The sequence below is a fragment of the Cupressus sempervirens genome, chromosome 4 (genome assembly GCF_028749045.1).
Source record: "Cupressus sempervirens isolate cs-2001-9-10 chromosome 4, ASM2874904v1, whole genome shotgun sequence".
Taxonomy (NCBI): Eukaryota; Viridiplantae; Streptophyta; class Pinopsida; order Cupressales; family Cupressaceae; genus Cupressus; species Cupressus sempervirens.
In genome coordinates, this window is record NC_143121.1 from 91,876,597 (window position 1) to 91,893,356 (window position 16,760).

The following is a 16,760-nucleotide window of genomic DNA, read 5'->3' on the forward strand; positions in this document are numbered from 1 at the left end:
GTAATTAATTACCAACTTTAAAATATGTTCAATTAATTATAAAAAAATTCCAACCTAATATTAATTAATGTCTTTAAATATAACAAAAATTTCTACCAAATTAAATATAACTAATATATCATAAGGAAAAATGTAGAGTAAATGATATGAAAATTTCAAATGCCAAAAATTAGAAAAGTAAATCTAAAAGAAAGTATCAAATTTAAGTTGTAGTTGTTGGTGATCAAATTGCAATTCTTGCTGAAATTTGTTCAAGGCTAATGAAATTGTTGAGAATTGATTACTTCAAACACTATAGATGAAAATGTCGGATGTTATGGATTAAAGCCAAAGTATGAAATGAAAAAATATGTTTGTGTGGACAAATATATTAATTTCCCTTATTAATACACGTGCTTGATTTTTAATCAATCATGCTAATAACCATATTCTGAACCACTAATCTCTCCCTCTACTCAACCCAAATATTATTATTACAATATAAGTAATGTTATTACCTTGCATTGTATTCATCAATAATAATAATAATTAATCCCTTGATTTGAACTATATCTAGTTAAAAATTAATTGTAAATGGTTATTTGTATGTCTCAACAAAAATAATATTTTACTTATAAAAGGAGTTTATAAAGAAGATGATAGAGAGAATAAAATCTTTTAAAAAATCACTCACAGTAACAATAGAAAATATATGTTATGTTCCTAATAAAGTTAGCTTTCAATGAAGTAATGATTACATTAGCAAGCTTATTCATTAACAACATTATTCGATAACAACACAATTTTAATTTTGTGAAAGTTTTCTTTGCGAGCTTTATCGTTAACAACATTTGAACTATTGATATGCTTTCCCAAATCATATGATTATTTAGAAGCAACATTAGACACATCGTATAATAATGAAGGATTATTTCCTAACATAGATGAAATATATTCAACACTTTTTTTGTAATTTCTAAAATATATTGGAAGACATTCAACAATTTTTTTGATTTCCTAACATAGATGAAAAACATTTAACACTTATTCTAATTCCTAAACCATATTGAAAGTCTATAAAGGGTTCTACCTTCTACTTTGGAATATATGTGCATTTTTCCAAGATATACCTTATAACCACCATACGAAAAATTCAAAAATAATTTAGGTAATGCATTCAAGCTGCTTAGACATGATACACTTCATTAGTAAATTGGTGGAAGGAAAGGAAAACTACACAATTACAAGATTTAATAAACTGATTATACCCATTTGGGTCTCTCAATTGAATGATGCATCATGTCTCTTGCAATCAAATGAAAATAATTTTTTTTTAAATAATCAAAAGAAGTCTATAAATTGGTGGTTTATTTGATTGGGGAAATCCAACATCTATAATCATGAGGATCACCTTGTACTACATATTCTCTCTCTTTCCATGCATGACTGTGGCCAAATCCCATCTCTATAAAATTGAAAAATGATATGCAATTCTTGATTCCATCATTCTTAGGCTTTCAAGACTCATTTCCCAATTAAATCCAACAATTATAATTACAATGTTATACATTACTGACAAAATTTTAAAAAAAAATACTTAGAGACATATTAATGTTGATTTTCATGTATTTTCTACAAACGTATTAATCACTCCCTTGTTAGGCATGTGTGTTCCAAATGCAACATCCTCTTAGATTTATATATAGAGAATAGACCATGAATAGCCATATGCCTTCATGGGTCATGTCTAATCATTAATCAGATAATTAATATAATAACAAATTTAATCTCTCTCTCTCTCTCTCTCTCTCTCTCTCTCTCTCTCTCTCTCTCTCTCTCTCTCTCTCTCTCTCTCTCTCTCTCTCTCTCTCTCTCACACACACACACACACACACACACACACACACACACACACACACAAATTATATCTCATATATAATAGGTTTATCCAATTGAAGCTATCAAACATCAACAGTCGCTCTTAGCTTGGAAGGATAAATGCATACAGATAAATATTACTTCAATGTAATATTACAAATAAAAATTTTAAAGACATCTCATTTGATATCTCTGAAGATTCCCACCATTTGATATTGCATTCGATATTAGGAGTATTGGTCTTTTAGAATATCAACACATGATATTCACCAAGTACCCAAATAAGGTTATATATCACATATGATATGAAAAGTATTAGCCTCCCAGAATATAGAAATTTGATATTCACCAAGTACTCAAAAGGTTTTGATATCACATCTGGTATCAAGAGTATTGGTCTCTCAGAATATCAATGGTATTCACCAAGTACTCAAAAGGAGGTTTGATATAACATCTAATATCAAGAGTATTGGTCTCTAAGAATATCAGTGATATTCACCAAGTACTCAAAAGGTTTTGATATCACATTTGATATCATGAGTATTGGTCTCCCAAAATATCAAGAAATGATATTGTCCAAATAATCTTTGAGTAATGACCTTCTAGAATGTTGAGATGCCAGATATTCACCAAGTACTATGACTAATAGCCTTCCAGAACATCAAGTCGCACATGCATTGTCATAATGCTTACCATATAAAAATCTACTATGCAAATTATAATCTATCATGATCTGCATAGACATCATAAGATATCTATCACAATAGAAAATTAAGTTATTGTAAGATCTTCACCTTTCAATAACTTCTGCAAATACAAGTGATGATCATTTGGAAGTTGCAACTTCCTCATGATGTACACAGGAGGGAGGCCCATTAAATCACACAATCACACACATGATACAAAATTCTACATCAAGTCAAAAATCCCTTTGATTATGATATGATCAAGATCCTCAATGATCAAATGAAACATATCCTCTATCTTATCCTTCAGACAAATTTGTGGCAGACTTCCTCTAAACACCAATCTTCTAAACTCCTCATCCAAGGTTGTCTTGAAGAAGTGTTAGACTCCCTCTAAATTTGATTTCAATCTCTTTTTTTTTTCAAGAACATTCTTGGAGGAAAAGATGAAAGAAAATAGCTTTTATAGTACACATAGAAATATAGATAAAGATATTAACTTAAAAAATATTAATAGAGGTAATTCTCCAGATATAATAATTAGAAAACACTTATCTCTTGTAGTTTAAAGATGATGCCACAATGATGAGTCTCTTTAGAATTTGAGACTGATTTAATGAGTTCATCCTCTTCAAGACTCAACTTTACATACTTGTTTTCCTTTCTTAGCACATGATGTACTCACTAGACACCCCACATATCCTGTACAATTATTCCTTGTACTTGGCCCATAAGATAGTCCATGTGCCTTGTACCTTATCTGTTTATACATCTCTTATTTTTTGAAAGGTGAAGTGTGTGTGTGTGTGTGTATATATATGAACATTTAGAGAGGGGTAGAATCCCATATGTTTTGCAGTATCTTATGTTTGACCTAGTATATGTTATTCCTTTTTTGTTTAAACACGCAATTCCCCTCCTTCATATCCGATGGTATTCATAGTCTAAAGTTATCTATCATTTGGTATGTGATGTGGATAGTTAGAACAAAGTATCTACAAACAATGTAATGCACAACGGTAAATTCATTTTCTCCACGTCATTTTCATAGGTCATCCTTCTTAACTTTATCCTTTCTTAGTAGTGGGTCCACTTGAATTGTCTTTACTTTTCTTTATTAATCATTACTCCTTTAATAATTTCTTTTTCTTTATATGGTTTTCTCCAAATATGCCCTTTAAATTCACTGCTTTCAAATATATCTTTTCATATGCTTTCATTGAAACTTCTCATTATGGAGATCCACTAGATAATCTCCAAATACTTTTCTACTTTGATTTCTTCCATTGGCCAAAGATGACACATCATTGTTAGTTGGTTCCCCTTATGTATGAGTAATTTCCATTTAAATAGAGAGGATTTTGAACTACATTTCTCCTTTACTTCATAATATATATAAGAATCAAAAACTTCAATTTAATAATTTGGTTAGACCTTTGTATTCACATTATTATCAGTACATAGACTACTCTGCTACCATGTCGATTCTTATGAATTTATTGCAAATGTATTAAGCACTACCTTGTTAGGTATGTGTTTCAAATGCAACATTCTCTTAGATTTATATATAGAGAATAGGCCATGTAGACATGGCCCTTCATGAGACATGTCTATTCATTAATCAGATTATATATATATATATATATATATATATATATATATATATATATATATATATATATATATATATATATATAATGTTCAAATATGACATTTCGACAGTGCAAAGCCAAATTATTATAACAATGCATGCGAAAATAGAATTCAATGCTAGAGAAGATGAAATCAAAATAGATATATGCAATCGATAGATTTGTTGCAACATGCATGTAATAGAAGGCCTACAAAAGTGCAATGAGAAAGGAAAGAAAATCTTATTACCTAAACTTTCTCCATAGAAAATGAAAAACTCACTCTCAAGAAAAGAATAAACTATGAGATGAGGGGGTCAAAAATAATAAAGCGTAATGACATTTGAAGTACAAAAAATTGGCATTTGCACTTTCTTATTAAAATTAATTAAATCAATAAAGTTATTTAACATATGTGTTGCCATTTGGCATTTCCACTACACACGCTTCTATTAAAATTTCTTAAACTAGTTCATATATATTCTAGTTATGTATTCCTATAAATAAATTTTTTTCCCTACATTTTCAATTGTTTACATGTTGGAAATGGAATATGGATAGTTTCTTTTTTCTTTCATCCATTTTCTTGAATCACCTCCTATAGAGGAGTCTAATGTCACTCTAGTTTTACGTCTCTTGGCATAATTACTATAAAACTTTTGGAATATTATTCTTGTGTATTTAAATTTTTTTATTTTGAATAAAAAAGATCATTTATTTTTATTTTTTGAATTAATAAAAAATAGAGATCAAGATTTTAAAAAATATATTTTTCTCAATTAATATAACTAATTTTGATAGGTAATGGGCCAAAGCCTAGATTATTTATTATTATTTCTTGTGATTAATTATTATTGTTAGGATAAAGTTGTCTCAACCTTTGAGTCCAACCATGCTATTTATTTATTTATTTCTTTTATAGCCCATTTAGTAGTCCTAAAGTTAAGGAGTTGGTGTCATAAGTTGCTATGTTGAGTCTATGTAATGATTATGGTAGTTATAGATTGGTGGAAGAGTAATGGAGAATTAGTATTTGACAATTTATGTTTATGGTGTTCACTATTGACAAGTAATGTGAGGTAGGTGTTGCATATCAAATGGTGACCATTGTGGTGTTGACCTTACAAGGTTCTTTGGCACAAAGGTTGAAAGAAGTATGGAGTGTTGTCATGGTTGGCCAAAGTATTTGATTGGAAAACTACTTGAAAACTGGTTGAAGGAGGAGAAGAAGAAATAAGTTGATGATTATCAATTGAGGACTAAACCCGTGTACACTCTAGTATACCCACAACAACACAAGCAATCAAGCATGAAGGATAGTTGATTCGAGCCATCACCATGGATGTGATGGGAGAGATGCATGCAAAGAAAATGTGACATGAGTTAAGAGTGAAGCAACACAAGAAGCAAAGGACGAAGGCCACCATTGGCCCACAAAAGAATTAGCAAGGCTACTAGTCTAGGCCCTAAGCGTAGGGGTCATAGGTTTTCTGTGAATTGATGGAAACTACAATTGGAAAAATTGTTATTTTTTCATTGATGTCAAACCTAATGGTAAGATAGAGTGTCAAACTAGTAGAGAGACATTTACTAATATTGCAAAGTGTCATATCATTTGATTGATGAAGAATTTGAAAAGAAGAGATAACAAGGTGAGCTAGTGATGTTGATGAGTGATGAGAAGTTAAATATCATGGAATTATAATGGGAACTTAGTCCTTGATAAGATAACAAATTGTTTAATCATTTCTCATCAAAGTGCATATGATTCATGCAATTGGTGCTACAAAGAAAGTAGTTGTAGCTTGGTTGATATCAACAAATCTCATGACTCTATTGGCTATAAATAGGGTCCTCTTCAAAGGGAATTACTTAACTACCCATATCCATGGGTGACCTCTTCCATGATCACTCATCAAAGTGCATACGATTCATGCGATCAATGCTACAAAAATAGTAGTTGTAGCTTGGTCTCACCCTGCTTGTAGCTTCTACCAAGTCAACCCAAATGTTGAATCACATCAAGGAATCTATGTTAACTCATAGATTACCCATCTTTGAATTTGAGTAGACATTCTCTTTCTAGAATGAGATACTCCACAAACTATTGCTAACACTCTCTTCTATCTGCGACAATGGAGATATGACATGAATATATATTTGTTGTATCTTCTTTTTATGATCTATATAATTTAAGAGATGAAACTTCTCATTATGGAGATCCACCAGATAATCTCCAAATAATTTTCTACCATGACTTCTTCCATTGGCCATAGATGACATATCATTGTTATCTAGTTCCTTTTCTGTACGAGTAATTTCCCATTTAAATAGAGAGGATTTTGAACTACGTTTCTTGTTTACTTTGCAATAGATACAAGAATCACAAACTTCAATTTAATAATTATGTTAGACCTTTGCATTCAAATTATTCTTAGTACTCAGACTACTTTGATGCCATGTTAATTTTTATGGATTTATTACAAATGTATTAAGCACTGCCTTGTTAGGTATGTGTTCCAAATATAACATCCTCTTAGATTTATATATAGAGAATAGGCCACGAATAGACATGTCCCTTCACGGGACATGGCTATTTATTAATTAGATAATTAATATAATATTCAATTTAATAATAATATAAATAGGTTTATTGACTAAAGCTATCAAACATCAACAATTAAAGATCTAGTTATTAAGAGATGTATATAATGAAAAATATAATGTTGAAATATGGCATGTCGATAATGCAAAGCCAAATTATTGTAACAATGCATGAGAAAATAGAATCCAATGCTAGAGAAAATGAAATCAAAATAGATATATGCAATCAATAGATTTGCTACAACATGCATGTAATAGAAGGCCTACAAAAATGCAATGAAAAAGGAACGAAAATCTTATTACCTAAACTTTCTCCATATAGAACGAAAAGCTCACTCTGAAGAGAAGAATGAACTATGAGATGTGGGGGTCAAAAATAATAAAGCGTAATGACATTTGAATTACAAAATATTGACATTTGCACTTTCTTACTAAAATCAATTAAACCAATAAAGTTTTTTAACATATGCATTCCTATTTGGCATTTCCACTACACATGCCTCTATTAAAATTTCTTAAACTACTTCATACATACTTCTTGCTTATTCCTAAAAATCAATTGTGTTGCCTATATTTTCAATTGTTTACATGTTGGCAATGGAATATGGATAGTTTCTTTTTTCTTTCATCCATTTTCTTGAATCACCTCCTATAGAGGAGTCTAATGTCATTCTAGTTTTACATCTCTTGCCATAATTACTATAGAATTTTTGGAATATAATTTTTTTGTTTATTTAAATTTTTGTATTTTGAATTCATAAAAAAGATCATTTCTATTAATTTTTTGAATTAATAAAAAATAGAGATCAAGATTTTGTTTGGTTTTATTGCCAAAATAACAAGTTTTTAATTTTATTTTAAAATTCTCAATTAATTTATGTCAATAGACTTAGATGTGGGAGCTTTGCTCCCAGATTTTGTAAATTTTTGCCAACAAATTGTTAGCCTTACCAACCAGTTTTGCAACTAAAAATTTATATTCTCATTGACTAGTTTTGCAAGTAAATATTTCTATTCTTACATTTATTTCTTTTATTTTTCCCTCCTTCATAGGGTTAACTTGTTTTTTCCTAATTTTTTTTCTTGCTATGTTCTTAAATTATCGCTGGTGTTTGGACTTCAAATTTGTTTATTTCCTCATTTTGAAAAAAAACTCCTCAATGGTGGTAATGGATATGGTCTAAAAAATTCAATTTCATTTGAAAATTATCATGTGCATTCCTTGCTCTTTGTGGTGAGTTTTTCTCTATGAATGTCTTCATAGAATTTGGAATTTGGAATTCTTTCTACTTCAATAAGTTATTGTAAGCAACTCATTAACTTTAATGTCATATGTTGTGTGCATGAGATTTTGGAGATTTCAGTTTTTTCTTGTTTCAGGAGAGAGTGATACATTGATATCCCTTTATTAAATTATTTAATAAACTTTTGAGGGTTTCTCCCTTCTGTCCAAATGTTCATAATATTATCTTTTATAGGGCCTACCCAGATTTTAAACCCATGGCTCTATTATGGTATCCCCATTGATTTACTTCTCAAGCTCAAAGTATTGTAACTGATTCCCCAAGTCATTTATGGCTATGAGAGCCTCAGTAAATTAGCCCCCAATTTCAAATCATTTGGCATCGTTTATGCGCTTGTTACTAAATTTTACCTAGATGAGTGAAATTGTATTTTCATATTGTTTTTGTAATCTACAATATCTGTTGCCTATTTCCACATGTTTGGGAATCTTAGAATTCCCTATTGTTTGACTTCAATTTTGTAGAACAAAAACTTTAGTCAAATTTGTTTAGCTCACTTGAACATGGAAACTCTCAAAAGATGGTCAATGCTACAGACCAAATTCTCATGGGCTACAACTAAACCATTCTAACTAAGGAAGATTTTGATTCCCCAGTTCTAAGGTTTAAATTCCTTAATCCAGCATCAATGATCCTTGGGCTAACAAAGGGAATATAGGATTAGCTATGGCACTTATTTTACTTGTTTTCCTTGTTGTTTACATATATTCTCTCTGTTGAAACTCTTCAATGCACTTCTTGAGTTGTTATTAATACGGAAATTTCAAATAAGTCCTATGCAAAGATTGTCATGATTACCATTTTCAAGGGATCTCCACTTATTTTAGTTTCTTGTACTTATGTTCTATAAAAGATACTTTGTTTGCTGTCAAGATTTCCAAACTTGAAATTGGCAAATCATATTGTGTGTTATAAAAGGGTCTAATTAATGAGAAAACCAATGATTGTAGTTTATGGCTTTATATTTTATTTTTAGTATAATCAAAGAAAACATCCTTTCCTTATTTAACTGCAACTTTGTGTAACTTTTTCTTTTGGAATTCCATAAAAAAAACATGTAAAATCATGGCTATGTTGCTAAAAGCGTGTGTAAAACCTTTTCAGGTCTATCAAAGATTCAATCATGACATTTTAGAAATTATCATATTAGTTAAAGAACTATTTTGATTAAAAGATCAAACATGTTGCAACATTTTGATTATATTGTCATCATCAAAGCCACATCTTGTCACCAAATAATTCTCAATTACAACTTCAAATGCTACCAAATGTCAAGGCCACTTAATCATTGAATATTGCTAGGAGAACCAAATTGTAGGAAATATATATGAGAGAAGCCTAATTAAATGTTTTAAGAAGATCCTAATTAGTGTATGTAAATTTAACTAAACAAAGAGTCTTCTATTTTTTTATGTTCCAAGACTATTCAAGAATGTCTTTCTACTAATCAAATTGGCATTGTAGAAATCAAGATTGATATCCATACAACTTAGATTACAAATTATATACATATACCAAGGCTTATTAAAGAAACTATTAAAAACCAAGCATAAATAAACGATATAAATTAGATGTAAATTTTTTAAAATAAAGCATATATAGTAAACAATCTTTCTTAGTCTTCAATTCTATTTTACGAAATTAAATTTCAAAGCTATTCATGTTCACAATTTTTATCATTCTACAATGTAATAATGCATTACACTAAACATATCATCTCTATCAGCTTCTTGCTACATGTACAAAAATGTGCATCTATTAGTATAATTTATTTTTGATAGGCGATGGGCTGAAGCCTAGATTATTTATCATTATTTCTTAAGATTAGTTATTTTTGTTAGGATAAAGGTGTCTCAACCTTTGAGTCCAAATATGCTATTTATTTATCTATTTCTCTTATAGCCCATTTTAGTAGTCCTAAAGTTAAGGAGTTTGTGTAATAAGTTGCTATGATGAGTCTATGTAATGATTATAGCAGTTATATATCAGTGGAAGAGTCACATAGAGTTAATATTTGACAATTTATGTTTATGGTGTTCACTATTGACAAGTTATGCGAGGTAGGTGTTGCATATCAAATGGTGACCATTGTGGTGTTGACCTTACAAGGTTCTTTACCACAAAGGTTGAAAGAAGTATGGATTGTTTTCATTGTTGGCCAAAGTATTTGATTATAAAACTACTTGACAACTGATTGAAAGAAGGAGAAGAAGAAAGAAGTTGATGATTATTAATTGAGGAGTAAACCCATGTACACTCTATTACAACCATTACAACACAGGTAATCAAGCATGAAGGATAGTTGATCCAAGTCATCAATATAGTGAGTCACCATGGATGTGATGGAGATACATGCAAAGTAGATGTTAAAAGAGGTAAGAGTGAAGTAGAAAAAGAAGCAAAGGATGAAGACCACCATTGGTTCATAGAAGAACTGGTAGGGCTACCAGTCTAGGCCTTAGGCATATGGGTCATGATTTTTCTGTGAGTTGATGGAAACTATAATTGAAACAATTGTTATCTTGTCATTGATATCAAACCTAATGGTAAGATAGAGTGTCAAACCAGTGGAGATACATTTGCTAACAGTGTAGAGTCCCATATCATTTGATTGATGAAGAATTTAAAAAGAAGAGATAGAAAGGTGAGCTAGTGATGTTTCTGAGAGATGAGGGAAGTTAAGTATCATGGAATTATAACGGTAACTTAATAAGTTAGTTCTTGACAAGATAATAAGTTGTTTAATCACTACATGAAGTGAAAAAGACAAGTGAATTGATGTATGAGAGAAATGACAATATTTGAGTTAAAATCTAAGTAGGACCGAGTATCAACATTGGTCAGTCAATGAAGCAAGTGACATAGAATATTAAGGAACTTAAGTAGAATCCGAACAAAAAATTGAAGCTGAGTGATAGACGTGAGCTAGTTGATGTCGAGTGAGATAGTATAGTGTATGTTGAGCCACATAGTGATGACCGAGCATAAGAACACATTGATTGTTGAGTGACAATAAAAGTTAAAGTTTGTGAAAGAATTACAACATAGTTGGAATTTTAGATTAGTCAAAGTGCGTGGATGATAAGGATTGATGAGATGGGGTATTTAATGTACAAAGAGAGTTTATTACATGATCAAAGGCAAGGATTTGATCAAAAGTTTCTAGAAGAAGGAGAACAAAATGATGGAAGGATTCGATGAATCTAACTTAACCCTAAGATCTATGGTAACATTTAAGTGGCAAAAGATCAAAATTACATATTTAAGGAAGCATAAGAGATATTTTCTAAGGTGGGTTCACTACTGATTGTCAATCTTAAGGAGAAGCAATAAAGAGAAGAGTAGTAGAGGAAAAGTGTGAAGAGTTTGATGTAGTGTGATTACTTGAAGGAATGCCAAGCACATCAGCGATGAAGCTGATAATGTAGGCCAGTCAATGAACCAATACACATTCTAATGGAATGATCCAAAGTTTTCTAACAAGGCCACTCCTAATAAGGTGATTAAACCTTTTAACTGTTAGAGTAATAAAGATTTTTCTTATTAATTAAATCATATTGATTTAACTATCAAGTCACCTATTATCTCTATTTTACTTAAGCTAAATTTTAGGCATATATAATAATTAATTCTTTTATTAATCATTATCATTCAGCCTGGGTTTTACTTGTTAGGGTTTTGATCTCCTTTTATAAGGATTGATCCCTTTGTTATTTATTCATTCACTTTTGATAATAGCAATTTATTTTTTTTCTCATCAACAATGTCTCATCTATGGATTTATGAATTTTAGCCTCCATAGATTTTTGCTTCTCTCTTTTTTTGATAGGTGTTTGCATGGAAGTGATTCTTGGGAGTTGTAGGGTTGATATTTCATCAACTTCAACATGGTATCAAAGCTCTAGATCTTCATGCCCCTATTTTGTTCTTGAGAGATTTGGCATTGGTCTTTAGATCTATGGCTTTCAAAAGATTTTGTATGGAGAGGACCTATTTTTTAGAACACATTGTGCCCAAATGGACATCACCGTTGAGCTCAGAGTGCTCAAAAACCCCCATTTCCATATAAAATTCATCTAGTTTGGATGCTATTGAAATTTGTGGCAATTTTTTTGTACTGAGGCTATTTTAGCTAGGGCACACAAAACAAGGCATTGATTTTTTTTAATTAAAAAAATTTATAGTGTTGACAATGGACTTATTTAACAAGGACATGTGGTTGCGTTACTGGTAGAAGAGGATAGTGGCACCGAGCTTCAATAGGTTGGGGCTCCCAGAGTTGTTGCTACAGTTAGTGCATAGATAGTTGACATAGTTGTTACCATTGATACTTTTGGCTCTCTTGAGGACATGATTATTATTGGATATTTGTATGTGAGATCTCATGGTGTTGCTATAGTTCAAGAGGCAATTGCTTCCTTAGGTGGGACAAAAGCATGTATAGAGTCACTCAGCTGTGATGTTGGTGATGTGGGCATTTCAGTGAAGTCAATAGATATGGGTTTATGCTCTAGTATTTCTGATTGTAGCTTGAGTCATGTGTGCAGAACCAAGAGTCTGTAATTGAGGCTTTGTTAAGAGATGTTGATGCAAATAGGATAGACACATCTAATGATCTATTTTATGATGCTATGAGACATGCTAGGTATGATACCCCTTCTTAAATATTAGGTGATAACTTCAAGGAGGTTTTGGGTGGTTCCTAGGATCGATGCTTACATGATCTTACTATTGAGGTGGAAGTTGAGACATGCAAGGAGATTGATATGGCAAGGGCTTCCATTTCTTCAGATGAAGAGTTGGTTCAGTTTTCTGTTGCAACAATTAGTGATGTTCCTGTGTCCATATATTTTGATGTGTTTACACCTATTGTTGATATAGTTGGCATGAATGCATATGGTTCACCTATAGCTACATCTTTCTCAATGCATGTTGCTAATGATCAGGATTCTAGTCGAATATATATTATGTAGGTGGATATAGGGAAGAAGAGGTTTCATAGATCTTCTACAAAATTGCCTTCTAGTGACATTATCACTTCTACATCATCAGCACAAGTTTTGGGTGCTAGGATATAGGACATGTGGTTGGTCTTGATGATGCTGGTTTGCAGTTGGTTTAGTGTCCATAGGGATGTCACATACTACTTCATTTGGGATCGAGATGGAGGTTGGAGTTCATTGTATTGTTGGATTGCTTGAGGACAAGCAATTTCAGGGAGGGCAGACTGTAATGTCCACATCTTTTTAGCATATCAGTGGAGTTCTTAACCTTTACATTCTTGAAGGCTAAGTGGAGAAATAAGGAGAAATTGATTAAATTAATTTCTTATAAATTCATTAAATAAATTAAAATTAAAAAGTGACTTTATATGTAATTACTTTAATTGTCTAGAAGCACAACTAATTATTGTATTAGAAAGGGGGAGGCTTCAAGAGAGTGCATTTTCTAGAAGTACAATTAATTATTGCCTTGGAAAGGGGGAAGCTTCTAGAGAGTGCAATTAAATAATATTTTATTTCCTTCTAGAAGGGTGAAGGAAAAAAACAAATAGGGAGGGCCGCCTCATTGTTGAGCATCAAATGTATTGTCATCTACTCTTCTGGATAGCTTGTGGAGACAAGGGTTTTTGTAGTTGTTATGTTGATTGTTGGGAATGAACACTCACATTGATTTGCATAGCTGAGTTGGTGAAATATCTTCCAAAGGGTTGTGACCATTGGAGAAGACAAATTGGTCTTTTCATTGTGCCAAATTTGTGGCCTAGGGCTAGCTTTGTAGAGTATGGAATAAGTTGGGAATTTGCTAAAAAAAAATTCATGTTTTTGGAGCAATTCATGTTTGCATGCTATAAGAGAGTATTAGGTGTTTGAAGAAGTGATAACCTATTGGGGCTATTACATGTTTGACTTATAATTATTATGGTACTTGTCCCATACTTGCATGTGTATGATGCATGTGTATATTTTATCTTTTTGTTTGTTGTGTTTGATGTGATTAAAGAAGGGTTGTAGTCACCTGCTAGTTGGGATCTACATGATATACCACTCCCTTCCATTGCCTAGTTAGTTTAGATATATTAATATACATGTACACACTACTCTTTTATGCAAAATGTAGGCACCACGCATCAACTTCCTTGAATTGCTAGGATGAGCATGCTCTATCACAATGACTCAATTGTAAAAATGGGGAGATAATGTTTAGGTCCAATCCCAACTAGATCCTAAATACTTGTCTTGCAAGGAGGACTCATAACTAACTTTCCACCCTTTTTAAAACCTATGAATTTATATTTGTCTGTGTTGTTTGATTTTGAGTTCTGGTCTGTTTTGGTAATGTTGCTTTTATGTGGATTTCACTATGTGAATTATTTGGTAAATGAATTAATTATAATATTTTAGTTAATCATATAATATTGAGAATTATTAAATATTATTTGATTAAAAAGAAAATATTAAAGTATGAGAATATTTAATTAATTAAGAAACTAATTAAATATGCACTTTAATTTAAAAGTCTTAACTTATAAGTTTAAATTTGGAAAATTGGTTAAAGAAAAATTAGAATGTGATGATATTTAATTAATTATAAATTAATTAAATATGTACTTCAGCTTAAAAGATTAATTTAGAAGTCTAATTTAAGAAGTTGAACAAAAAAAGAATTAAAATATTAAAATATTACTGTATTATAATTATTTATCTAATAATAATTAAATTAGAGTTGCATTTAAGCAATGAGCTTTGATTATTATTATAAATTCAAATAATAAACTATGCTTTAATTAGTGATTGCATTAATTAATAAACTGGAGGAAAAGAAAATATAAAAGAATATTTTAATTAAAAAGTTCTTTAAGTGTACATGAAAGGATTAAACAATAAAATTTTATTTTAAAGAGAGGTCTTTGCATGTTTAAAAACTAGAAGCCCTAGGTAGAGTTAAATTCTTTAGTAGGAGATTCGAGCTCATTTCTACATACACAAGTTTTAGGGTGTAAAATTTAGAATTGGATCAAAAGAATTGTTGAAAGTTTTAGAGGGTTTGGATTTGCATGTATTCACAGACTGTCTCAGTTTTTAGCTATTGTTTTGAGGTGGGGTTTGAAAACCCATTGTATAATTTTATTGAAAGACCTGTCTACTTCGTGTCTTCCTGGGTGATTTCATATTGCTTATTAATTTACTATAGTGATTGTTGAAAAAGGAATTATGTTGTAGATTTTGAAAAGAAAAATTTATTAATAAAAAAAATTTGATTATGAAAAAATTGTAGAAAATTATTATGAATGTATTCTTTGAAAACCCATTTTAATTCTACTGTAGAAAATTGGAAGAAAATAATAAATTGAATAGTTAGAGTTTCAACTTTAAATTTATCATTAGAACTATGTGATTATCATGAATTTTCTAAATATAGATGAATATTCATCTTACATCTAAAATAATTTAATTTCAATATTTATTTAGAAGACAAAAGATTAATTGAGAGGAAAGCATGTTGTAACTAAATGTATTCATGCATGTGAAAACAAATATGCTAAAAATAGAAAGCTAAGTATAGTATAGTTACATGCATGAGAAAACAAATACGCTAAAAATAGAAAGCTAAGTGTAGCATGGTTACATGCATGTGAAAACAAATATGCTAAAAATAAAAACTAAATATAGTATGGTTACATGCATGTGAAAATAAATATACTAAAAATAGAAACTAAGTATAGTATGGTTGCATGTAAAAACAAATATGCTAAAAATAGAAAAAAGTATAGAATGCTTGCATGATTTGAGAGATCAAAGACATGGGAAAATACTAATTGCATATTTATTTTTATTTTATAAAAATATAATTTAATTTTCATATTTATTTATTTTAATTTTTTGTAACAAATAAATAATAATAATTGATTAATTTCTTAAACTAAATAAATATTATCCATCTAGTTATAAAATGAATGTTAGTATTAGTGATTATTTAAGTCTAATTAAACTCTTAGTTGCATATAAATGATTTTATAATTATTAACGTAAGAGGAAAGTTAATAAATAAATATTTAGAATTTTATTATATTTTAAGAGAAGTTGTGATAGACTTCACTTTGTAATCATTTAGTAATAACTATTTAACTTTATGAGAGAAATTATAAATAATTAAATTAAATTTATAATAATTTATCTATTTACATTATGAAATAAAGGAAAAGTAAATATTAATATTGAACTTAAATAGAAGTCAAATTAATATTTTATAAATAAAATTGATATTAGTATGTAATCTAATAATATACATTTATGTTATTAATTAAATCATTTATGATTTAAGCTTATTTAAATTAATAACATGATAGTATTGCATGATATTTTATATATACAAATAGATTAGATATTTAAATACTTGTTTATTTAAATAAGTATATTAGCATAACAATTTATATTAACATATATATTCTTACTTTATTTCTAAACACATCCTTATCACCCAAACTAAATAAGAGAAATTGGTGGAATTAAATCATGTGAGTGAAAACTATGTATTTTCTAATATTCTATTTATAGTCTTGTGATGTTTATTTTCTTGATAGATTTTCTTTGTGGGTTGTTTAATTGGCCAAGTTAGGATATGCACTAGAGGCATTTTTGAGATTTCTTTTATGATTATTTGACTAGATGTCATGG